The 26,660-nt window shown below is 45.0% G+C and overlaps 1 pseudogene; it reads right to left on the bottom strand.

The window, feature by feature from the left end:
• Nucleotides 1-25,962, bottom strand: part of LOC123138676 (uncharacterized) — a 35,325-nt pseudogene extending 9,363 nt beyond the window's left edge.
• Nucleotides 25,963-26,660: the final 698 nt, after the last annotated feature.

Genomic DNA, 26,660 nt, shown 5'->3' with positions numbered 1-26,660 from the left:
CCGAAAGTGTTCCGGACGTTTTCGAAGAAAACCGGAGTGCCGGAGGGTTACCGGAACCCCCCCGGGAAGAGATAATGGGCCACATGTGCCTTGGTGGAAAGAGAGAGGGGCGGCCAGGGTGGGCTGCGTGCCTCCTCTCCCTCTGGTCCGAATTGGACTAGGAGGGGGGGGGGCGGCGCCCCCCCCCCCTCTTTCCTTCCCCCTCTCCCCCTTCCTTTCCCCTCCTAGTAGGAGTAGGAAAGGGGGAGTCCTACTCCTACTAGGAGGAGGACTCCTCCTCCTTGGCGCGCCCACAAGGGCCGGCCGGCCTCCCCCCTTGCTCCTTTATATACGGGGGCAGGGGGCACCCTAGAACACACAAGTTGATCTACGGATCGTTCCTTAGCCGTGTGCGGTGCCCCCCTCCACCATATTCCACCTCGGTCATATCATCGCGGAGTTTAGGCGAAGCCCTGCACCGGTAGAACATCATCATCGTCACCACGCCGTCGTGCTGACGGAACTCATCCCCGAAGCTTTGCTGGATCGGAGCCCGGGGATCGTCATCGAGCTGAACGTGTGCTGAACTCGGAGGTGCCGTACGTTCGGTGCTTGGATCGGTCGGATCGTGAAGACGTACGACTACATCAACCACGTTGTCATAACGCTTCCGCTTACGGTCTACGAGGGTACGTGGACAACACTCTCCCCTCTCGTTGCTATGTCATCACCATGATCTTGTGTGTACGTAGGAATTTTTTTGAAATTACTACGTTCCCCAACAGTGGCATCCGAGCCAGGTTTTATGCGTAGATGTCATATGCACGAGTAGAACACAAGGGAGTTGTAGGCGATACAAATCATACTGCTTACCAGCATGTCATATTTTGGTTCGGCTGTATTGTGAGATAAAGCGGCCCGGACCGACATTACGCGTACGCTTACGTGAGACTGGTTTCACCGTTACGAGCACTCGTGCTTAAAGGTGGCTGGCAGGTGTCTGTCTCTCTCACTTTAGCTGAATCGAGTGTGGCTACGCCCGGTCCTTGCGAAGGTTAAAACATCACTAACTGGACGAACTATCGTTGTGGTTTTGATGCGTAGGTAAGAACGGTTCTTGCTAAGCCCGTAGCAGCCACGTAAAACTTGCAACAACAAAGTAGAGGACGTCTAACTTGTTTTTGCAGGGCATGTTGTGATGTGATATGGTCAAGACGTGATGCTATATTTTATAGTATGAGATGATCATGTTTTGTAACCGAAGTTATCGGCAACTGGCAGGAGCCATATGGTTGTCGCTTTATTGTATGAAATGCAAACGCCCTGTAATTGCTTTACTTTATCACTAAGCGGTAGCGATAGTCGTAGAAGCAATAGATGGCATAAACGACAACGATGCTACGATGAAGATCAAGGTGTCGCCCCGGTGACGATGGTGATCACGACGATGCTTCGGAGATGGAGATCACAAGCACAGGATGATGATGGCCATATCATATCACTTATATTGATTGCATGTGATGTTAATCCTTTATGCATCTTATCTTGCTTTGATTGACGGTAGCATTTTAAGATGATCTCTCACTAAAATTATCAAGAAGTGTTCTCCCTGAGTATGCACTGTTGCCAAAGTTCGTCGTGCCCAGACACCACGTGATGATCGGGTGTGATAAGCTCTACGTCCATCTACAACGGGTGCAAGCCAGTTTTGCACGCGCGGAATACTCAGGTTAAACTTGACGAGCCTAGCATATGCAGATATGGCCTCGGAACACGGAGACCGAAAGGTCGAGCGTGAATCATATAGTAGATATGATCAACATAATGATGTTCACCATTGAAAGCTACTCCATTTCACGTGATGATCGGTTATGGTTTAGTTGATTTGGATCACGTGATCACTTAGAGGATTAGAGGGATGTCTTTCTAAGTGGGAGTTCTTAAGTAATATGATTAATTGAACTTTAATTTATCATGAACTTAGTCCTGGTAGTATTTTGCAAATTATGTTGTAGATCAATAGCTTGCGTTGTTGCTTTCATATGTTTATTTTGATATGTTCCTAGAGAAAATTGTGTTGAAAAATGTTAGTAGCAATGATGCGGATTGGATCCGTGATCTGAGGTTTATCCTCATTGCTGCGAAGAAGAATTATGTCCTTGATGCACCGCTAGGTGACAAACCTATTGCAGGAGCAGATGCAGACGTTATGAACGTTTGGCTAGCTCAATATGATGACTACTTGATAGTTTAGTGCACCATGCTTAACGGCTTAGAATCGGAACTTCAAAGATGTTTTGAATGTCATGGACCATATGAGATGTTCCAGGAACTGAAGTTAATATTTCAAGCAAATACCCGAGTTGAGAGATATGAAGTCTCTAACAAGTTCTATTGCTAAAAGATGGAGGAGAATCTCTCAACTAGTGAGCATGTGCTCAGATTGTCTGGGTACTACAATCGCTTGAATCAAGTGGGAGTTAATCTTCCAGATAAGATAGTGATTGACAGAGTTCTCTAGTCACCATCACTAAGTTAGTAGAACTTTGTGATGAACTATAGTATGCAAGGGATGACGAAAACGATTCCCGAGCTCTTGGTGATGTTGAAATCGACGAAGGTATAAATCAAGAAAGAGCGCCAAGTGTTGATGATTGACAAGACCACTAGTTTCAAGAAAAGGGCAAAGGGATAGAAAGGGAACTTCAAGTAGAATGACAAGCAAGTTGTCACTCCCGCGAAGAAGCTCACAGCTGGACCAAAGCCTGAAACTGTGTGCTTACACTGCAAAGGAAATGGTCACTGGAAGCGGAAATGCCCTGAATATTTGGTGGATAAGAAGGATGGCGAAGTGAACAAGGGTGTATTTGATATACAGGTTATTGATGTGTGCCTTACTAGTGTTTATAGTAGCCCCTGAGTATTTGATACTTGTTCAGTTGCTAAGATTAGTAACTCGAAACAGGAGTTATATAAACAGAGACTGGTTGAAGGGGAAGTGATGATGAGTGTTGGAAGTGGTTCCAAGATTGATATGATCATCATCGCACACTCCCTATACTTTCGGGATTAGTGTTGAACCTAAATAAATGTTATTTGGCATTTGCGTTGAGCATGAATATGATTTGATCATGTTTATTGCAATACGGTTATTCATTTAAAATCAGAGAATAATTGTTGTTCTGTTTAAATGAATAAAACCTTTGATTGTCATACACCCAATGAAAATAGTTTGTTGGATCTCGATCATAGTGATACACATATTCATAATATTGATGCCAAAAGATGCAAAGTTGATAATGATAGTGCAACTTATTTGTGGCACTGCCGTTTGGGTCATATCGGTGAAAAGCGCATGAAGAAACTCCATAAAGATGGATTTTCGGAATCACTTGGTTATGAATCATTTGATGCTTGCGAACCATGCCTTTTGGGCAAGATGACTGAAACTCCATTCTCTGGAACAATGGAACGAGCTACTGACTTATTGGAAACAATACATACCAATGTATGCGGTCCAATGAGTGTTGATGCTCGTGGCGGGTATCGTTATTTTCTGACCTTCACAAGATGAATTGAGCAGATATGAGTATATCTACTTGATGAAACATAAGTCTGAAATAATTGAAAGGTTCAAAGAATTTCAGAGTGAAGTGGAAAAATCATCGTAACAAGAAACTAAAGTTTCTATGATCTGATCGTGGAGACGAATATTTGAGTTACGAGTTTGGTCTTCAATCAAAACAATGTGGAATACTTTCACAGCTCACGCCACCTGGAACACCACAACGTTATGGTGTGTCCGAACGTCGTAACTGCACTTTATTGGATATGGTGCGATCTATGATGTCTCTTATCGGTTTTACCACTATCGTTTTGGGGTTGTGCATTAGAGACAGCTGCATTCACGTTTAAAAGGGCACCATCTAAATCCGTTGAGACGACACCGTATGAACTATGGTTTAGCAGTAAACCTAAGCTGTCGTTTCTTAAAGTTTGGAGTTGCGATGCTTATATGAAAAAGTTTCAACCTGATAAGCTCGAACCCAAATCGGAGAAATGCGTCTTCATAGAATACCCAAAGGAAACTGTTGGGTACTCCTTCTATCACAAATCCAAAGGCAAAACATTCGTTGCTAAGAATGGATCCTTTCTAGAGAAGGAGTTTCTCTCGAAAGAAGTGAGTGGGAGGAAAGTAGAACTTGATGAGGTAATTGTACCTGCTCCCTTATTTGAAAGTAGTTCATCACAGAAATCTGTTCCTGTGACTACTACACCAATTAGTGAGGAAGTTAATGATGATGATCATGAAACTTTAGATTAAGTTACTACAGAATCTCGTAGGTCTTCCAGAGTAAGATCCGCACCGGAGTGGTACGGTAATCCTGTTCTGCAAGTTATGTTACTAGACCACGATGAACCTACGAACTATGAAGAAGCGATGGTGAGCCCAGATTCCGCAAAATGGCTTGAGGCCATGAGATCTGAGATAAGATCCATGTATGAAAACAAAGTATGGACTTTGATTGACTTGCCCAATGATCGGCGAGACATTGAGATTAAATGGATCTTCAAGAGGAAGACGGGCGCTGATAGTGTTACTATCTACAAAGCTAGAATTGTCGCAAAAGGTTTTCGACAAGTTCAAGGTGTTGACTACGATGAGAGTTTTTCACTCGTATCTATGCTTAAGTCTGTCTGAATCATGTTAGCAATTGCCACATTTTATGAAATCTGGCAAATGGATGTCAGAACTGCATTCCTTAATGGATTTTTTAAAGAAGAGTTGTATATGATGCAACCAGAAGGTTTTGTCGATCCGAAAGGTACTAACAAAATGTGCAAGCTCCAGCGATCCATCAATGGACTGGTGCAAGCATCTCGGAGTTGGAATATACGCTTTGATAAGTTGATCAAAGCATATAGTTTTAATACAGACTTGCGGTGAAGCCTGTATTTACAAGAAAGTGAGTGGGAGCACTACAGCATTTCTGATAAGTATATGTGAATGACATATTGTTGATCGGAAATAATGTAGAATTTTTCTGGAAAGCATAAAGGAGTGTTTGAAAGGAGTTTTTCAAAGAAAGACCTTGGTGAAGCTGCTTACACATTGAGCATCAAGATCTATAGAGATAGATCAAGACGCTTGATAAGATTTTTCAATGAGTACATACCTTGACAAGATTTTGAAGTAGTTCAAAATGGAACAGTCAAAGAAAGAGTTCTTGCCTGTGTTGCAAGGTGTGAAGTTGAGTAAGACTCAAAACCCGACCATGGCAGAAAATAGAAAAGAATGAACATGTTGGAAATATGCCCTAGAGGCAATAATAAAAGTATTATTATTATATTTCCTTGTTCATGATAATTGTCTTTTATTCATGCTATAATTGTATTATACGGAAATCATAATACACGTGTGAATACATAGACCACAATACGTCCCTAGTAAGCCTCTAGTTGACTAGCTCGTTGGTCAACAGATAGTCATGGTTTCCTGACTATGGACATTAGATTTCATTGACAACGGGATCACGTCATTAGGAGAATGACGTGATGGACAAGACCCAATCCTAAGCATAGCACAAGATCGTGTAGTTCGTTTTGCTAGAGCTTTTCCAATGTCAAGTATCTCTTCCTTAGACCATGAGATCGTGTAACTCCCGGATACCGTAAGAGTGCTTTGGGTGTACCAAACGTCACAACGTAACTGGGTGACTATAAAGGTGCACTACAGGTATCTCCGAAAGTGTCTGTTGGGTTGACACGGATCGAGACTGGGATTTGTCACTCGGTATGACGGAGAGGTATCTCTGGGCCCACTCGGTAATGCATCATCATAATGAGCTCAAAGTGACCAAGTGTTTGGTCACGGGATCATGCATTACGGTACAAGTAAAGTGACTTGCCGGTAACGAGACTGAACGAGGTATTGGGATACTGACGATCGAGTCTCGGGCATGTAACGTACCGATTGACAAAGGGAATTTCATACGGGGTTGATTGAATCCTCGACATCGTGGTTCATCCGATGATATCATCGAGGAGCATGTGGGAGCCAACATGGGTATCCAGATCCCGCTGTTGGTTATTGACCGGAGAGCCGTCTCGGTCATGTCTGCATGTCTCCCGAACCCGTAGGGTCTACACACTTAAGGTTCAGTGACGCTAGGGTTATTAGGAAGACCTGTATGTGATTACCGAATGTTGTTCGGAGTCCCGGATGAGATCCCGGACGTCACGAGGAGTTCCGGAATGGTCCGGAGGTAAAGATTTATATATGGGAAGTTGTCATGCGGACACCGAAAAGCTTCGGGGGCATATCGGTATTGTACCGGGGCCATCGGAGGGGTTCCGGGGGTCCACTAGGAGGGGCCACCCCACTTGGTGGGCCACATGGGCCGCGTGGGGCAGGGAACCAGCCCCTGGAGGGCTGGGCGCGCCCCCCCCCTTGGGCCCATGCGCCTAGGGTTGGGGGGGAACCCTAAAGGGGGCGCCCCCCATTGCTTGGGGGGCAAGCCCCCTCCCTGGCCGCCCCCCCCCCTCTAGATCTCATCTAGAGGGGGCCGGCCCCCTTCCCCCTTCCCCTATAAATAGAGGGGTGAGGGGAGGGCTGAACACCTGATCCAAGGCGCAGCCCCTCCCCTCCCCAACACCTCTCCTCCTCCATTATGTGCTTGGCGAAGCCCTGTCGGAGTACTGCCTCTCCACCATCATCACGCCGTCGTGCTGCTACTGGAGCCTTCTTCCTCAACCTCTCCTTCCCCCTTGCTGGATCAAGAAGGAGGATACGTCGTCCATACCGTACGTGTGTTGAACGCAGAGGTGCTATCCGTTCAGCACTTGGTCATCGGTGATTTGAATCACAGCGAGTATGACTCCATCATCACCGTTCCCTTGAACGCTTCCGCACGCGATCTACAAGTGGTATGTAGATGCAATCTCTCTCCCATGATTTGTTGCTTTGATGAACTCATATTTGGATCTTGGTGAAACCGTAGGAAAATTTTTAATTTTCTGCAACATTCCCCAACAGTGGCATCATGGGCTAGGTCTATGCGTAGTTCTCTATTGCACGAGTAGAACACAATTTTATTGTGGGCGTAGATCTTGTCAACTTGCTTGCCGTTACTAGTCTTTTCTTGCTTCAGCGGTATTGTGGGATGAAGCGGACCGGACCGACCTTACACGTACGCTTACGTGAGACAGGTTCCACCGACTGACATGCACTAGTTGCATAAGGTGGCTAGCGAGTGTCTGTCTCTCCTACTTTAGTTGGAGCGGATTAGATGAAGAGGGTCCTTATGAAGGGTAAATAGAAGTTGACAAAATCACGTTGTGGTTATTCGTAGGTAAGAAAACGTTCTTGCTAGAACCCAATTGCAGCCATGTAAAAGATGCAACAACAGTTTGAGGACGTCTAACTTGTTTTTGCAGCAATTGTCATGTGATGTGATATGGCCAGAAGTTGTGATGAATGATGAATGATATATTGTGATGTATGAGATCATGTTCTTGTAATAGGAATCACGACTTGCATGTTGATGAGTATGACAACCGGCAGGAGCCATGGGAGTTGTCTTTATTTTTGTATGACCTGCGTGTCATTGAAGAACGCCGTGTAAATTACTTTACTTTATTGCTAAACGCGTTAGCCATAGAAGTAGAAGTAGTCGTTGGCGTGACAACTTCATGAAGACACAATGATGGAGATCGTGATGATGGAGATCATGGTGTCATACCGGTGACGAAGATGATCATGGAGCCCCGAAGATGGAGATCGAAGGAGCTATATGATATTGGCCATATCATGTCACTACTATATAATTGCATGTGATGTTTATTATGTTTTTATGCATCTTGTTTACTTAGAACGGCGGTAGTAAGTAAGATGATCCCTTATAATAATTTCAAGAAAGTGTTCCCCCTAACTGTGCACCGTTGCTAAAGTTCGTCGTTTCGAAGCACCACGTGATGATCGGGTGTGATAGATCCTTACGTTCACATACAACGGGTGTAAGACAGATTTACACATGCAGAACACTTAGGGTTAACTTGACGAGCCTAGCATGTACAGACATGACCTCGGAACACAGAGACCGAAAGGTCGAACATGAGTCGTATGGAAGATACGATCAACAAGGAGATGTTCACCGATGATGACTAGTCCGTCTCACGTGATGATCGGACACGGCCTAGTCGACTCGGATCGTGTAACACTTAGATGACTAGAGAGATGTCTAATCTGAGTGGGAGTTCATTAAATAATTTGATTAGATGAACTTAATTATCATGAACTTAGTCTAAAACTTTTGCAAAATATGTCTTGTAGATCAAATGGCCAACGCTCATGTCAACATGAACTTCAACGCGTTCCTAGAGAAAACCAAGCTGAAAGATGACGGCAGCAACTATTCGGACTGGGTCCGGAACCTGAGGATCATCCTCATAGCAGCCAAGAAAGATTATGTCCTAGATGCACCGCTAGGTGAAGCACCCATCCGAGAGAACCAAGATGTTATGAACACTTGGCAATCACGTGCTGATGATTACTCCCTCGTTCAGTGCGGCATGCTTTACAGCTTAGAACCGGGGCTCCAAAAGCGTTTTGAGAAGCACGGAGCATATGAGATGTTCGAGGAGCTGAAAATGGTTTTCCAAGATCATGCCCGGGTCGAGAGATATGAAGTCTCCGACAAGTTCTATAGTTGTAAGATGGAGGAAAACAGTTCTGTCAGTGAGCACATACTCAAAATGTCTGGGTTGCACAACCGCCTATCCCAGTTGGAGATCAATCTCCTGGAAGAGGCGGTCATCGACAGAATCCTTCAGTCGCTTCCACCGAGCTACAAGAGCTATGTGTTGAACTACAATATGCAGGGGATGGTAAAGACCATTCCTGAAGTATTCTCAATGCTGAAGTCAGCAAAGGTTGAAATCAAGAAAGAACATCAAGTGTTGATGGTCAATAAGACCACTAAGTTCAAGAAGGGCAAGGGCAAGAAGAACTTCAAGAAGGACGGCAAAGATGTTGCCGCGCCCGGGAAGCCAGTTACCGGGAAGAAGTCAAAGAATGGACCCAAGCCTGAGACTGAGTGCTTTTATTGCAAGGGGAAGGGTCACTGGAAGCGGAACTGCCCCAAATACTTAGCGAACAAGAAGGCCGGCAACACTAAAGGTATATTTGATATACATGTAATTGATGTGTACCTTACCAGTACTCGTAGTAACTCCTGGGTATTCGATACCGGTGCCATTGCTCACATTTGTAACTCACAGCAGGAGCTGCAGAATAAGCGGAGACTAGCGAAGGACGAGGTGACGATGCGCGTCGGGAATGGTTCCAAGGTCGATGTGATCGCCGTTGGCACGCTACCTCTACATTTACCTACGGGATTAGTTTTAAACCTCAATAATTGTTATTTAGTACCAAGTTTGAGCATGAACATTGTATCTGGATCTCGTTTCATACGAGATGGCTACTCATTTAAATCCGAGAATAATGGTTGTTCTATTTATATGAGAGATATGTTTTATGGTCATGCCCCGATGGTCAATGGTTTATTCTTAATGAATCTCGAGCGTAATGTTACACATATTCATAGTGTGAATACCAAAAGATGTAAAGTTGACAACGATAGTCCCACATACTTGTGGCACTGCCGCCTTGGTCACATAGGTGTCAAGCACATGAAGAAGCTCCATGCTGATGGACTTTTAGAGTCTCTCGATTATGAATCATTTGACACGTGCGAACCATGCCTCATGGGTAAAATGACCAAGACTCCGTTCTCCGGAACAGTGGGGCAAGCAACCAACTTATTGGAAATCATACATACGGATGTGTGCGGTCCAATGAGCGTTGAGGCTCGCGGAGGATATAGTTATGTTCTCACTCTCACTGATGACTTGAGTAGATATGGGTATGTCTACTTGATGAAACACAAGTCTGAGACCTTTGAAAAGTTCAAGGAATTTCAGAATGAAGTAGAGAATCAACGTGACCGAAAGATAAAGTTCTTACGATCGTATCGTGGAGGAGAATATTTAAGTCACGAATTTGGTACACACTTAAGAAAATGTGGAATCGTTTCACAACTCACGCCGCCTGGAACACCTCAGTGTAATGGTGTGTCCGAACATCGTAATCGCACTCTATTGGATACGGTGCGATATATGATGTCTCTTACAGATTTACCGCTATCATTTTGGGGATACGCTCTAGAGACAGCTACATTCACTTTAAATAGGGCACCGTCTAAATCCATTGAGACGACACCGTATGAATTATAGTTTGGGAAGAAACCTAAGTTGTCATTTCTAAAAGTTTGGGGATGCGATGCTTATGTCAAGAAACTTCAACCTGAAAAGCTCGAACCCAAATCGGAAAAATGCGTCTTCATAGGATACCCTAAGGAAACCATTGGGTATACCTTCTACTTAAGATTCGAAGGCAAGATCTTTGTTGCCAAGAACGGATCCTTTCTGGAAAAAGAGTTTCTCTCAAAAGGAGTAAGTGGGAGGAAAGTAGAACTCGATGAAGTACTACCTCTTGAACCGGAAAGTAGTACAGCTCAGGAAAACATTCCTGTGGTGCCTACACCGAATGGAGAGGAAATTAATGATGATGATCAAGGTACTTCTGATCAAGTTGCTACTGAACTTCGTAGGTCCACAAGGACACGTTCCACACCAGAGTGGTATGACAACCCTGTCCTGGAAATCATGTTGTTAGACAATGGTGAACCTTCGAACTATGAAGAAGCGATGGCGGGCCCAGATTCCAACAAATGGCTAGAAGCCATGAAATCCGAGATAGAATCCATGTATGAAAACAAAGTATGGACTTTGACTGACTTGCCCGATGATTGGTGAGCGATAGAAAACAAATGGATCTTTAAGAAGAAGACGGACGCGGATGGTAATGTCACCATCTATAAAGCTCGACTTGTCGCTAAAGGTTATCGGCAAGTTCAAGGGATTGACTACGATGAGACTTTCTCTCCCGTAGCGAAGCTTAAGTCCGTCTGAATCATGTTAGCAATTGCCGCATACTATGATTATGAGATATGGCAGATGGACGTCAAAACGGCATTCCTTAACGAGCATCTTAAGGAAGAACTGTATATGATGTAGCCGGAGGGTTTTGTCGATCCTAAGAATGCTAACAAAGTATGCAAGCTCCAGCGATCCATTTATGGGCTGGTGCAAGCATCTCGGAGTTGGAACATTCGCTTTGATGAGATGATCAAAGCGTTTGGGTTTATGCAGACTTATGGAGAAGCCTGCGTTTACAAGAAAGTGAGTGGGAGCTCTGTAGCATTTCTCATATTATATGTAGATGACATACTTTTGATGGGAAATGATATAGAATTCTTGGACAGCATTAAGGCCTACTTGAATAAGTGTTTTTCAATGAAGGACCTTGGAGAAGCTGCTTATATATTAGGCATCAAGATCTATAGGGATAGATCGAGACGCCTCATAGGTCTTTCACAAAGCACATACCTTGATAAGATTTTGAAGAAGTTCAAAATGGATCAGTCCAAGAAAGGGTTCTTGCCTGTACTGCAAGGTGTGAGATTGAGCTCGGCTCAATGCCCGACCACGGCAAAAGATAAAGAAGAGATGAGTGTCATCCCCTATGCCTCAGCCATAGGATCTATTATGTATGCCATGCTGTGTACCAGACCTGATGTAAACCTTGTCGTAAGTTTGGTAGGAAGGTACCAAAGTAATCCTGGCAAGGAACACTGGACAGCGGTCAAGAATATCCTGAAGTACCTGAAAAGGACAAAGGACATGTTTCTCGTTTATGGAGGTGATGAAGAGCTCGTCGTAAAGGGTTACGTCGACGCTAGCTTCGACACAGATCTGGATGACTCTAAGTCACAAACCAGATACATGTATATGTTGAATGGTGGAGCAGTAAGCTGGTGCAGCTGCAAGCAGAGCGTCGTGGCGGGATCTACATGTGAAGCGGAGTACATGGCAGCCTCGGAGGCAGCGCATGAAGCAATCTGGGTGAAGTAGTTCATCACCGACCTAGGAGTCATACCCAATGCGTCGGGGCCGATCAAACTCTTCTGTGACAACACTGGAGCTATTGCCCTTGCCAAGGAGCCCAGGTTTCACAAGAAGACCAGGCACATCAAGCGTCGCTTCAACTCCATCCGTGAAAATGTTCAAGATGGAGACATAGATATTTGCAAAGTGCATACGGATCTGAATGTCGCAGATCCGTTGACTAAACCTCTCTCGCGAGCAAAACATGATCAACACCAGAACTCTATGGGTGTTCGATTCATCACAATGTAACTAGATTATTGACTCTAGTGCAAGTGGGAGACTGTTGGAAATATGCCCTAGAGGCAATAATAAAAGTATTATTATTATATTTCCTTGTTCATGATAATTGTCTTTTATTCATGCTATAATTGTATTATCCGGAAATCGTAATACACGTGTGAATACATAGACCACGATACGTCCCTAGTAAGCCTCTAGTTGACTAGCTTGTTGGTCAACAGATAGTCATGGTTTCCTGACTATGGACATTAGATGTCATTGACAACGGGATCACGTCATTAGGAGAATGATGTGATGGACAAGACCCAATCCTAAGCATAGCACAAGATCGTGTAGTTCGTTTTGCTAGAGCTTTTCCAATGTCAAGTATCTCTTCCTTAGACCATGAGATCGTGTAACTCCCGGATACCGTAAGAGTGCTTTGGGTGTACCAAACGTCACAACGTAACTGGGTGACTATAAAGGTGCACTAAAGGTATCTCCGAAAGTGTCTGTTGGGTTGACACGGATCGAGACTGGGATTTGTCACTCCGTATGACGGAGAGGTATCTCTGGGCCCACTCGGTAATGCATCATCATAATGAGCTCAAAGTGACCAAGTGTTTTGTCACGGGATCATGCATTACGGTACGAGTAAAGTGACTTGCCGGTAACGAGACTGAACGAGGTATTGGGATACCAAAGATCGAGTCTCGGGCATGTAACGTACCGATTGACAAAGGGAATTGCATACGGGGTTGATTGAATCCTCGACATCGTGGTTCATTCGATGATATCATCGAGGAGCATGTGGGACCCAACATGGGTATCCAGATCCCGTTGTTGGTTATTGACCGGAGAGCCGTCTCGGTCATGTCTGCATGTCTCCCGAACCCGTAGGGTCTACACACTTAAGGTTCGATGACGCTAGGGTTATTAGGAAGACTTGTATGTGATTACCGAATGTTGTTCGGAGTCCCGGATGAGATCCCGGACGTCACGAGGAGTTACGGAATGGTCCGGAGGTAAAGATTTATATATGGGAAGTTGTCATGCGGACACCGGAAAGTTTCGGGGGCATATCGGTATTGTACCGGGGCCACCGGAGGGGTTCCGGGGGTCCACCGGGAGGGGCCACCCCACTTGGTTGGCCACATGGGCCGCGTGGGGCAGGGAACCAGCCCCTGGAGGGCTGGACGCGCCCCCCCTTGGGCCCATGCGCCTAGGGTTGGGGGGGAACCCTAAAGGGGGCGCCCCCCATTGCTTGGGGGGCAAGCCCCCTCCCTGGCCGCCGCCCCCCCCCCCCTCTAGATCTCATCTAGAGGGGGCCGGCCCCCTTCCCCTTCCCCTATAAATAGAGGGGTGAGGGGAGGGCTGAACACCTGATCCAAGGCGCAGCCCCTCCCCTCCCCAACACCTCTCGTCGTCCGTTGTGCGCTTGGCGAAGCCCTGTCGGAGTACTGCCTCTCCACCATCATCACGCTGCCATGCTGCTGCTGGAGCCTTCTTCCTCAACCTCTCCTTCCCCCGTGCTGGATCAAGAAGGAGGAGACGTCGTCCGTACCGTACGTGTGTTGAACGCGGAGGTGCTGTCCGTTCAGCACTTGGTCATCGGTGATTTGAATCACGGCGAGTACGACTCCATCATCACCGTTCCCTTGAACGCTTCCGCACGCGATCTACAAGTGGTATGTAGATGCAATCTCTCTCCCATGACTTGTTGCTTTGATGAACTCATAGATGGATCTTGGTGAAACCGTAGGAAAATTTTTAATTTTCTGCAACGTTCCCCAACAGAACAGTCATTCCCTATGCCTCAGTCATAGGTTCTATAAAGTATACTATGTTGTGTACTAGACCTATTGTATACCTTGCTCTGAGTTTGGCAAAGGAATACAATTTTGATCTAAAAGTAGATCACTAGAACAGCGGTCAAGAATATCCTTAGTGAGGACTAAGGAGATGTTTCTCGATTATGGAGGTGATAAAAGATCCAGTAGTAAAAAGTTACAACGATGCAAGCTTTTACACCAATCCAGATGACTCTAAGTCTCAATCTGGATACATATTGAAAGTGGGAGCAATTAGCTAGAATAGCTCCGTGCATAGCATTGTGGACATAGAATATTTGCAAAATACATACGGCTCTGAATGTGACAGACCCGTTTACTAAACTTCTCTCATGAGCAAAACATGATCATACCTTAGTACTCTTTGGGTGTTAATCACATAGCAATGTGAACTAGATTATTGACTCTAGTAAACTCTTTGGGCGTTGATCACATGACGATGTGAACTATGGGTATTAATCACATACAGATGTGAATATTGGTGTTAAATCACATGATGATGTGAACTAGATTATTGACTCTAGTGCAAGTGGGAGACTGAAGGAAATATGCCCTAGAGGGAATAATAAAGTTATTATTTATTTCCTTATATCATGATAAATGTTTATTATTCATGCTAGAATTGTATTAACCGGAAACATAATACATGTGTGAATACATAGACAAACATAGTGTCACTAGTATGCCTCTACTTGACTAGCTCGTTTATTAAAGATGGTTATGTTTCCTAGCCATGGACAAATGAGTTGTCATTTGATTAACGGGGTCACATCATTAGAAGAATGATGTGATTGACTTAACCCATTCCGTTAGCTTAGCACTTGATCGTTTAGTATGTTGATATTGTTTTCTTCATGACTTATACATGTTCCTGTAACTATGAGATTATGCAACTCCCGTTTACCGAAGGAACACTTTGGGTACTACAAATCGTCACAACGTAACTGGGTGATTATAAAGGAGTACTACAGGTGTCTCCGAAGGTACATGTTGGGTTGGCGTATTTCGAGATTAGGTTTTGTCACTCCGATTGTCAGAGAGGTATCTCTGGGCCCTCTCGGTAATGCACATCACTATAAGCCTTGCAAGCAATGTAGCTAATGAGTTAGTTATGGAATGATGCATTACGTAATGAGTAAAGAGACTTGCCGGTAACGAGATTGAACTAGGTATTAGATACCGACGATCGAATCTCGGGCAAGTAACATACCAATGACAAAGGGAACAATGTATGTTATTATGCGGTTTGACCAATAAAGATCTTCGTAGAATATGTAGGAACCAATATGGGCATCCAGGTTCCGCTATTGGTTATTGACCGAGAATAGTTCTAGGTCATGTCTACATAGTTCTCGAACCCGTAGGGTCCGCACGCTTAATGTTACGATCACAGTTTTATTATGAGTTTATAAGTTTTGATGTACCGAAGTTTGTTCCGAGTCCTGGATGTGATCACGGACATGACGAGGAGTCTCGAAATGGTCGACACATAATGATTGATATATTGGATGACTATATTCGGACACCGGAAGTGTTCCGGACATTTTCGGAGAAAACTGGAGTGCCGGAGGGTTACCGACCCCCCCCCCCCCCGGGAAGAGATAATGGGCCACATGAGCCTTGGTGGAAAGAGAGAGGGGCGGCCAGGGTGGGCCGCACGCCCCCTCTCCCTCTGGTCCAAATTGGACTAGGAGGGGGGGGGGCGCCCCTCCTCTTTCCTTCCCCCTCTCCCCCTTCCTTTCCCCTCCTAGTAGGAGTAGGAAAGGGGGAGTCCTACTCCTACTAGGAGGAGGACTCCTCCTCCTTGGCGCGCCCACAAGGGCCGGCCGGCCTCCCCCCTTGCTCCTTTATATACGGGGGCAGGGGGCACCCCAGAACATACAAGTTGATCTACAGATCGTTCCTTAGCCGTGTGCGGTGCCCCCCTCCACCATATTCCACCTCGATCATATCATCGCGGAGTTTAGGCGAAGCCCTGCGCCGGTAGAACATCATCATCATCACCACGCCGTCGTGCTGACGAAACTCATCCCCGAAGCTTTGGTGGATCGTAGCCCGGGGATCGTCATCGAGCTGAACGTGTGCTGAACTCGGAGGTGCCGTACGTTCGGTACTTGGATCGGTCGGATCGTGAAGACGTACGACTACATCAACCGCGTTGTCATAACGCTTCCTCTTACGGTCTACGAGGGTACATGGACAACACTCTCCCCTCTCGTTGCTATGTCATCACCATGATCTTGTGTGTACGTAGGAATTGTTTTGAAATTACTACGTTCCCCAACATGTACATATATCAAAACAATGAATGCATCAATTAACTAGTGAGCACGGGCTTAACTAATATATATATACCTGGCCGGACTCGGTTCGGTCACCGGAGCAGTCAGCACGGTCTCCTTCTTGTACCTTCATTGGGTCATCACCGGAGCCATCATGAACATAGCCCTCTTCTTGTACCGGCATTAATGGGCCAGAACCATCATGAACATAACCCTCTTCTTCACCCAGTCCTTCCTGACCAACGACGTCGGTGAAAAATGACGCAATGACATCAGTTCCTTCTGCGATTATCTCCCCCAACATCGCTTCTGTTGCTTCGTCTTGGTAGTGCTCCATAGTTTCTGCAAATATTTACAACATGTCAATTATTATTCAGACATGGTACAGATGGATATATATTAGTGGCAAACATAGAACTAGCTAGCTAATCACAATAAGGAATCATGTAAGTGGCCTCGACGCTGCTTCTCTAGGGTTTGGGATCTTCTCGACACAACGCTTCAAGGGTTTAGGGTGGCCTCGACGACAATGCTCTTTTAACTTGGTAAATTTGGGTGGCCTCGAGAGTTTTGGTCGAGCGAGAGGGCCGAGGGGGGTGCTACCGTTGTATAGGTTATCACGGTCGAGAGGGGGTATATATATCGACCGTCCCTCATGTCGAGAGGGTCGAGGGCGAAGGCGAGCAGCCTGACAGCGACAGACCCGATAAAACATAAGAAAACGAAGAAGAAATAAAAATAGGAGAAGAAGAAAGGAATAGAGGAGAAGATCGAAGAAAAAAAAATAAGAAAAAAAAGAGGAGAAGAAGAAAGGAATAGAGGAGAAGAAGAAAAAAAATAGAATTTTCTATTTTTTTTCTTCTTCTCCTCTTCCTTTTCTTCTTTTTTGACCTTCTTATTTATTTATCCTCTACACCTTTCTTTCTTCTTCTCCACTTCTTTTTCTTCTTCTCCCTCGAGAAAGGAAAATAATTAAGGAAAAGGAAGAAAAGAGGAAGAAAGGAAGAAGGAAGAAGAAGAAGAAAGGAATAGAGGACAAGAAGAAAAAATAGAATTTTTTTTCTATTTTTTCTTCTTCTCCTCTATTCCTTGCTTCTTCTCCTCTTCTTTTTCTTCTTTTTTCTTCTTCTTATTATTTCTCCTCTTCTTTTCCTCTCCTCTTCTTCTCCTTTCTTCCTATTCTTATTTTCCTTTTTCCTCTCATTCTTTTTCTTCTTCTTCTTCCTTCTTCCTTCTTCCTATTTTCTTCCTTTTCCTTATTTTACTTTTTCCTCTACACTAACCTAAAATCGATATCTACTAACAACCTAAATAAAAAATTAATACATATATGAAAAAACATATATAAACAAAAAAATGCTATGAACATTATATTGATACATACATAGCTACATCCATTCATCATATAGCTATCACATACATATATACGTTAATTATATATATGAAAAAAATGCAATGAACAAAAAAATACACATGTATGTATGAAAAAAAAGCACTAAACACAGAGCCTCGACGGCGGCGGCTCACAACAGGGGCAGCCGGCGAGGGCGAGGGCGGCGGCGGCGAGGGCGTCGGCGACGACCACGGCGGGCCGGGGCAGGGGCGTGGCCGGCGATGACGGCGACGGTGACGGCGATGACGGGCGCGGGCGACGACGACGGCGTCGGCGGGGGCGGCCGGCGGGCGGCGTCGGGGCAGCGCCTGGCGGCGACGGGGCAGGGGCGACGACGGGGGCACGCGGAAGGCGTCTGGGCGGCGGGCGGCGTTGGGGCAGCGAACGGCGTCGATCTGGGCAGCCTGGCGGCGTAGATGAGCTCGGCATCGTCGGGCGGGGGGGAGGGGGCAACTGGCGATGTGTTCGTCAAATTTTCCTAAGTGTTGTATATATAGGAAGAGCATTGGTCCTGGTTCGTGAGTCCAACCGAGACTAATGCCACCTTTAGTCCCGGTTGCTACCACCAACCGGGACCAAAGGCCTCTTTTCAGTAGCCCAAAGGGCGGGAAGCGGCGACCTTTGGTCCCGGTTGGTGGCACCAACCGGGACTAAAGGGTGGGCATTGGTACCAGTTGGTGCCACGAACCGGTACCAAAGGACCCTGTGCTGCCAGCGTCGGGGCCAAAGTTTAGTCCCACCTCGCTAGTTGAGAGAGGCGCGCAGTGGTTTATAAGCCCCGCTGCCGCACCCTTCTCGAGCTCCTCTCCACCGTAGGCTTGCGGGCCTATTTGCTACTGCTTTGCCTGATGGGCCTTCTAGGCCTACTGCGGGCCTGAATCCTGGCCCATGGTAGGGTTTCTAGTCGTATTCAGACCGTGGGGGCCCAGTAGGAGGCATTTTTTTGTTTTCTTTCTTGCTTTATTTATTTTATTTTGTTTCTACTACAACAAAATACTTATTGTTGCTATTTTGAATTATTTTTCAGTTTTTTTGTTTTGTTTTCTGCATTATTTATTTTCTTTTGTTTTTTGCTTTATTTTTTAATTCTTTTTGCTTTTAGTTTTAGAAAAAATATAAACTTTCTGTTAGTGCCATTAGTTTTCAAATTTGAAAACACTTGTTTTGTTTTTTTTGTTTTCTTTCTTGCTTTATTTATTTTATTTTGTTTGTACTTACAACAAAATACTTATTGTTGATATTTTTAATTGTTTTTTTGTTTTGTTTTCTACATTATTTATTTTCTTTTGTTTTTTGCTTTATTTTTTAAATCTTTTTGCTTTTAGTTTTAAAAAAATTATAAACTTTCTGTTAGTGCCGTTAGTTTTCAAATTTGAAAACACTTTTTTTGTTTTTTTGTTTTCTTTCTTGCTTTATTTATTTTATTTTGTTTCTACTTACAATAGAATACTTATTGTTGCTATTTTTAAGTATTACGAGGGCCGAACCATAAGACATTAAAGCATTTAAAATGAACTATGAAAAAGTTGAAAGTTGGCATGGTATCATAAATTCACCCACATAGCATGTGCATGTACAAAACGGACAATGGTATCATACTCGTGTGTTACAAAGTTGGCATGGTATCATCATAATAGTTGCGGGAGAAAGTCTTCACTTTTTCTTCGCTTGTGTCATTTGCTTATTGCGCCGTAACCATGGACAATCTTCATCGCTTATCAGGATGCTGGGGTCAGCCTTGACTTTGAATGGAGGAATTTCATGAAACTTTTCATAATCTTCAGACATGTCTTTCTTGCCCTCCACTCCCACGATGTCCCTTTTACCTGAAAGAACTATGTGGCGCTTTGGCTCATCGTATGATGTATTCGCTTCCTTATCTTTCTTTTTCCCGGTCTGGTAGACATGTCCTTCACATAGATAACCTGTGCCACATCATTGGCTAGGACGAACGGTTCGTCAGTGTATCCAAGATTTTTCAGATCCACTGTGTCATTCCGTACTGTGGGTCTACCTGTACCCCGCCTCCTGACAGATTGACCCATTTGCACTTAAACAAAGGGACCTTAAAATCATGTCCGTAGTCAAGTTCCCATATGTCCACTATGTAACCATAATATGTGTCCTTTCCCCTCTCGGTTGTTGCATCAAAGCGGACACCGCTGTTTTGGTTGGTGCTCTTTTGATCTTGGTCAATCGTGTAAAATGTATTCCCATTTATCTCGTATCCTTTCCAAATCGTAACAGTCGAAGATGGTCCCCTGGACAACAAGTACAACTCATCACAAACAGTGTTGTCACCTCTGAGACGTGCTTCCAACCAACTGCTGAAAGTCCTGATGTGTTCACATGTAATCCAGTCGTCGCACTGCTCCGGGTGTTTGGAGCGCAGACTGTTCTTGTGTTCATCAACATACGGGGTCACCAAGGTAGAGTTCTGTAGAACTGTGTAGCGTGCTTGAGACCAAGAATATCCGTCCCTGCATATTATTGAGTCCCTTCCAAGCGTGCCTTTTCCAGTCAGTCTCCCCTCATACCGCGATTGAGGGAGACCTATCTTCTTAAGGCCAGGAATGAAGTCAACACAAAACCCGATGACATCCTCTGTTTGATGGCCCATGGAGATGCTTCCTTCTGGCCTAGCGCGGTTACAGACATATTTCTTTAGGACTCCCATTAACCTCTCAAAGGGGTACATATTGTGTAGAAATACGGGGCCCAGAATGACAATCTCGTCAACTAGATGAACTAGGACGTGCGTCATGATATTGAAGAAGGATGGTGGGAACACCAGCTCGAAACTGACAAGACATTGCACCACATCACTCCTTAGCCTTGGTATGATTTCTGGATCGATCACCTTTTGAGAGATTGCATTGAGGAATGCACATAGCTTCACAATGGCTAATCGGACGTTTTCCGGTAGAAGCCCCCTCAATGCAACCGGAAGCAGTTGCGTCATAATCACGTGGCAGTCATGAGACTTTAGGTTCTGAAACTTTTTCTCTGACATATTTATTATTCCTTTTATATTCGACGAGAAGCCAGTCGGGACCTTCATACTAAGCAGGCATTCAAAGAAGATTTCCTTCTCTTCTTTGGTAAGAGCATAGCTGGCAGGACCTTCATACTGCTTTGGAGGCATGCCGTCTTTTTCGTGCAAACGTTGCAGGTCCTCCCGTGCCTCAGCTGTATCTTTTGTCTTCCCATACACGCCCAAGAAGCCTAGCAGGTTCACGCAAAGGTTCTTCGTCACGTGCATCACGTCGATCGAAGAGCGGACCTCTAGGTCTTTCCAGTAGGGTAGGTCCCAAAATATAGATTTCTTCTTCCACATGGGTGCGTGTCCCCCAGCGTCACTCGGAACAGCTAGTCCGCCGGGACCCTTTCCAAAGATTACGTGTAAATCATTGACCATAGCAAGTACGTGATCACCGGTACGCATGGCGGGCTTCCTCCGGTGATCTGCCTCGCCTTTGAAATGCTTGCCTTTCTTTCGACATTGATGGTTGGTCGGAAGAAATCGACGATGGCCCAGGTACACATTCTTCCTGCAGCTTCCCAGGTATATACTATCGGTGTCAAGTAAACAGTGCGTGCATGCGTGGTATCCCTTGTTTGTCTGTCCTGAAAGGTTACTGAGAGCGGGCCAATCGTTGATGGTCACGAACAGCAACGCCTTTAGGTGAAATTCCTCCTGTTTGTGCTCATCCCACGTACGTACACCGTTTCCATTCCACAGCTGTAAAAGTTCTTCAACTAATGGCCTTAGGTACACATCAATGTCGTTGCCGGGTTGCTTAGGGCCTTGGATGAGAACTGGCATCATAATGAACTTCCGCTTCATGCACATCCAAGGAGGAAGGTTATACATACATAGAGTCACGGGCCAGGTGCTGTGATTGCTGCTCTGCTCCCCGAAAGGATTAATGCCATCCGCACTTAAAGCAAACCATACGTTCCTTGGGTCACTTGCAAACTCATCCCAGTACTTTCTCTCGATTTTTCTCCACTGCGACCCGTCAGCGGGTGCTCTCAACTTCCCGTCTTTCTTACGGTCCTCACTGTGCCATCGCATCAACTTGGCATGCTCTCCGTTTCTGAACAGACGTTTCAACCGTGGTATTATAGGAGCATACCACATCACCTTCGCAGGAACCCTCTTCCTGGGGGGCTCGCCGTCAACATCACCAGGGTCATCTCGTCTGATCTTATACCGTAATGCACCGCATACCGGGCATGCGTTCAGATCCTTGTACGCACCGCGGTAGAGGATGCAGTCATTAGGGCATGCATGTATCTTCTGCACCTCCAATCCTAGAGGGCATACGACCTTCTTTGCTGCGTATGTACTGTCGGGCAATTCGTTATCCTTTGGAAGCTTCTTCTTCAATATTTTCAGTAGCTTCTCAAATCCTTTGTCAGGCACAGCATTCTCTGCCTTCCACTGCAGCAATTCCAGTATGGTACCGAGCTTTGTGTTGCCATCTTCGCAATTGGGGTACAACCCTTTTTTGTGGTCCTCTAACATGCGATCGAACTTCAGCTTCTCCTTTTGACTTTCGCATTGCGTCCTTGCATCGACAATGACCCGACGGCGATCATCATCATCGGGCACATCGTCTGGTTCCTCTTGATCTTCGGCAGCTTTGCCTGTTGCAGCATCATCGTGCACATCGTCTGGTTCCTCTTGATCTTCAGTAGCATCACCGTATTCAGGGGGCACATAGTTGTCATCGTACTTTTCTTCTTCGCCGTCTTCCATCATAACCCCTATTTCTCCGTGCCTCGTCCAAACATTATAGTGTGGCATGAAACCCTTGTAAAGCAGGTGGGTGTGAAGGATTTTCCGGTCAGAGTAAGACTTCGTATTCCCACATATAGGGCATGGACAACACATAAAACCATTCTGCTTGTTTGCCTCAGCCACTTCGAGAAATTCATGCACGCCCTTAATGTACTCGGAGGTGTGTCTTGAACCGTACATCCATTGCCGGTTCATCTGCGTGCATTATATATAATTAAGTGTGTCAAAAATCATTACAGAACATCATGAATAGATAATTAAGTGACCAAATTAATAGAAGTTCATCATCACATTAAAACCAAAGTACATACATAGTTCTCATCTAACAACATAAAGCTCTGCAGAGCATCTAAATTAATTAAACCATACATTGAAACTATGTAAAACATTTCAATGCGAAAACAAATGCGATCATAATCGCAACCAATGTAACAACTGATCCAACGGCATAATGATACCAAGCCTCGGTATGAATGGCATATTTTCTAATCTTTCTAATCTTCAAGCGCATTGCATCCATCTTGATCTTGTGATCATCCACAACATGCAACTCCAATATCATCTTCTCCTCCTTAATTTTTCTAATTTTTTCCTTCAAGAAATTGTTTTCTTCTTCAACTAAATTTAACCTCTCGACAATAGGGTCGGTTGGAATTTCCGGTTCAACAACCTCCTAGATAAATAAAATCTATGTCACGTTGGTCGACATAATTGTCATAAACAATAGATGAACCAATAGTTATGAAAAGATAATATATACCACATCCGAATCATAGACAGGACGAGGAACGACGGGGACGGATACCAAAACCATCGCACTATATAAGATGCAATAATAAAAGTAAGAAAATTATACAAGTATCTATATAAACATACAAGTAAGAATTTTTTTTCCTTTCAGAAAGAAGATAAGAACAAGAGGCTCACCACGGTGGTGCCGGCGACGAGATCGGCGCGGGCGATCGACGGCGGTGAAGATGGGGACGGGACGTGACGGACCACTAAACCTAGACAAATATTGAGGAAAATGGAGCTTGGAGGTCGAGCTTGGAGAGGAGAAAGCTTAAGCAGTGTGGCTCGGGCATTCCATCGAACACCTCGTGTGCATAGAAGGTGAGCTAGAGCACCACAAAGCTCTCTCCTAGCCGGCCATGAAAAATAGAGCAGTGAGAGTGCTCTGCTCGCGGGCGAGGGGTATATATAGGCAATTAATTGGTCCCGGTTCGTGGCTTGAACCGGGACTAAAGGAAAGCCTTTGGTCCCGGTTCAGGCCATCAACCGGGACCAATGGTGGTGGGCCAGGACCAAGGCACATTGGTCCCGGTTCATCCCACCAACCGGGACCAAAAGGTCCAGACGAACCGGGACCAATGGCCCATGTGGCCCGGCCGGCCCCCGGGACTCACGAACCGGGTCCAATGCCCCCATTGGTCCCGGTTCTGGATTGAACCGGGACTAATGGGCTGACCCGGCCTGGACCAATGCCCTCTTTTCTACTAGTGGTGGGCCAATGACTAAGGCCCACTTGAATGTGTGAGTACGTGAGCCCAATCTTTTCTGTGAAGTTCTTTTAGCCTGAATCTATTTTCTGTCGATTGGAACCAAATCAGCCACATATATGGCGATCACGCTGCCCTTGATTTCTGCCTCGCCTCCATGACACGTTGCCCTACGTTGCCGATCCGCTGCCTCGCCACGGTGCTGCCCCGGCCCTTCCCAACCAATGGTGCTCGATGGTGAAAGAGAGGGATCCACCTGATCCAGCTGCCGTCCGTACAAGAGGCTACATCGGCACCGCCAACCAGTCCGCTTAAAACTACAAGCGATCAGCCAACAGAGACAACAAACAGCAAGTTCGTTTATGCTCCCCTAATCTTTTGCTCTCCTTCTTCTATATTTCTTTAATTTCTTGTTACGTTAGCCTAATTCTTGGAAGTTAATACTGAAAGTTAATTAGTACTATTATCAAACTTGATATTATACAAACCTAAGAAGATGAAACAGACATTATATGAATTTTCAGCCACTTATATATTTTTCTCCTTCAGAATGAAACTACTTTGAAAAAATATTATCGGCTTGCCTGAATCCATACTACTTTGCCGATAAATTTAGTTGATTGTCTTATTTCATTGCATCGTGGCTTCAAAATTTTGTTTTCTATAAAAATCCGCCCCGGGTAACTTCAAATCCTGGATCCGCCACTGAATTGAGGAGTACTTCTTTCAAAGACCACTCCCACCTTTTCAAGTCGTGACAAGTGACACGTTTAATATAAGGGCATGTACAATAAAGCTATCTTAGGAATGTCACGTTGGATAAATGATGATATGGAGGAGAGAAAACTCATAAGAAAGGCTTGTTTTCTCTTCTTTAAGAGAAGATAAGAAATGATCGCTTATCACAATATGTGTCGCCATGTTTTTAGAAATAGCTAGTTATTGAAAATAATACTAAGAGATAATCCATTGTAGACATTTTCTTTTGTCTTCTCTAAATTACATGTAAGACTTAAGACAAGACTATCTTATCAACCATTATACATGCCCTAAACCACTTGTCATGTTTTCCTTTTTTTTGTAGACCCGTTTATTTAAAGCGTTTTATCTCTTGAACCGTGCGTTCAAACCTCAAACCATTTTCACCGTTGGATTCCTCGCGTCGAGATCTTCAAAATTAGATCATCGGTCGACAGATTTTGATAAACCTCAAACCATTTTCACCGTTGGATTCCTCGCGTCGAGATCTTCAAAATTAGATCATCGGTCGACAGATTTTGATAAACCTTTCTTCCTTACGTAACCCATTGTTGTTTTCTCTGTTTCCTATGCGTGCGGGAGTGAGAAGGAAGACGGGGAAGAGAGGAAGACAACATTGAGATCTGACGGTTCTCTTTTTTAAATCGGGTGGCTAGCAGTAGACCGGCGGAATGTTTGGGCCGGCGCACCGGCGCCTATCATCGCCCTTTTTCGTAGGTGCTGATCTGGATGTTTAGGATTGGAAGTGGGGGGGGGGGGATGAAGGGCCCCACCCAACTGAAAGTCAGGGGGGAGAAGATTTATTTCTTAGAAGGTTACGTAAGGCTTCGTAATACCGTTCGTAGGTCTAGTATTATCGATACTACTAATATCCCTAGTGTATACACGTACTCCCTCCGTTCGAAAATAAGTGTCTCAACTTTGTATTAGTTCTGGTACAAATTTGAACTAAGCTCATGACATTTATTTTGAGATGGAGGGAGTAGTACTAGTACATAGTGATCGAATCAGTTGAAAACTAGTGCACACGAGTTTGTTCAGCTGTGGCCACGAGGAAAGCCGCAGCAAGCAGGACAGCAACCACAATGAGACCCTTGGACGCCATGCTTGGCACCCTCGTCTGGTCGACCACTAAGTTGTGTGATGGACGAGATGAAGATGTTGTTGCAGAATCTAGCCAATCGAGCGAGAGAGAGGGAAGGAGCAAGATGGGATCGAGAGGAGAAGAACTAACGAGTCTAACAGAATCTTTGCGCTGCTTAACTTACCACAGCTTTTCAGGTCTTTCTGTTATTTATGCAGAGCTCAAACGAGTTGCTAAATACAAAGGAGATCACACCCACGCACACCTAGCCTACTGATCGTGCCATCCCACGATGCTAAGCTTGCGCGAGCCCCTACGCTGCCGTCAAACCCGCTGAGGTTCCACGCCATCCCATGGAAGCGGTCTTGCCGGCGTTTCTACAGCTATCTGCTAAACTGAACTAACTGAAGAAAAAGGACTGAACCGGACATGGACATGTACACACTACTGGCTAGTTATTCTGCTAAGATAACTTAGAGTAAACTGAAACTAGCAACTAGGATTATACTTTAAATCACCCCCTAATCCTGTTGCTCTCCCTTGACCTGAATGATCCCATGTATGCACCGGAGTTCTGTGAACTTTGCATGCCCGAGTGACTTTGTTAGTATATCAGCCAACTGATCTTCAGTTCGGACATGCTCAACCTCCACTTTTATTTCTTCAACACACTCTCTGATGTAGTGATACCTCAAATCAATGTGTTTACTCCTCTCATG

Source organism: Triticum aestivum, chromosome 6B (assembly GCF_018294505.1).
Source record: "Triticum aestivum cultivar Chinese Spring chromosome 6B, IWGSC CS RefSeq v2.1, whole genome shotgun sequence".
Taxonomy (NCBI): Eukaryota; Viridiplantae; Streptophyta; class Magnoliopsida; order Poales; family Poaceae; genus Triticum; species Triticum aestivum.
This window is presented reverse-complemented; position numbering and strand designations above follow the sequence as displayed.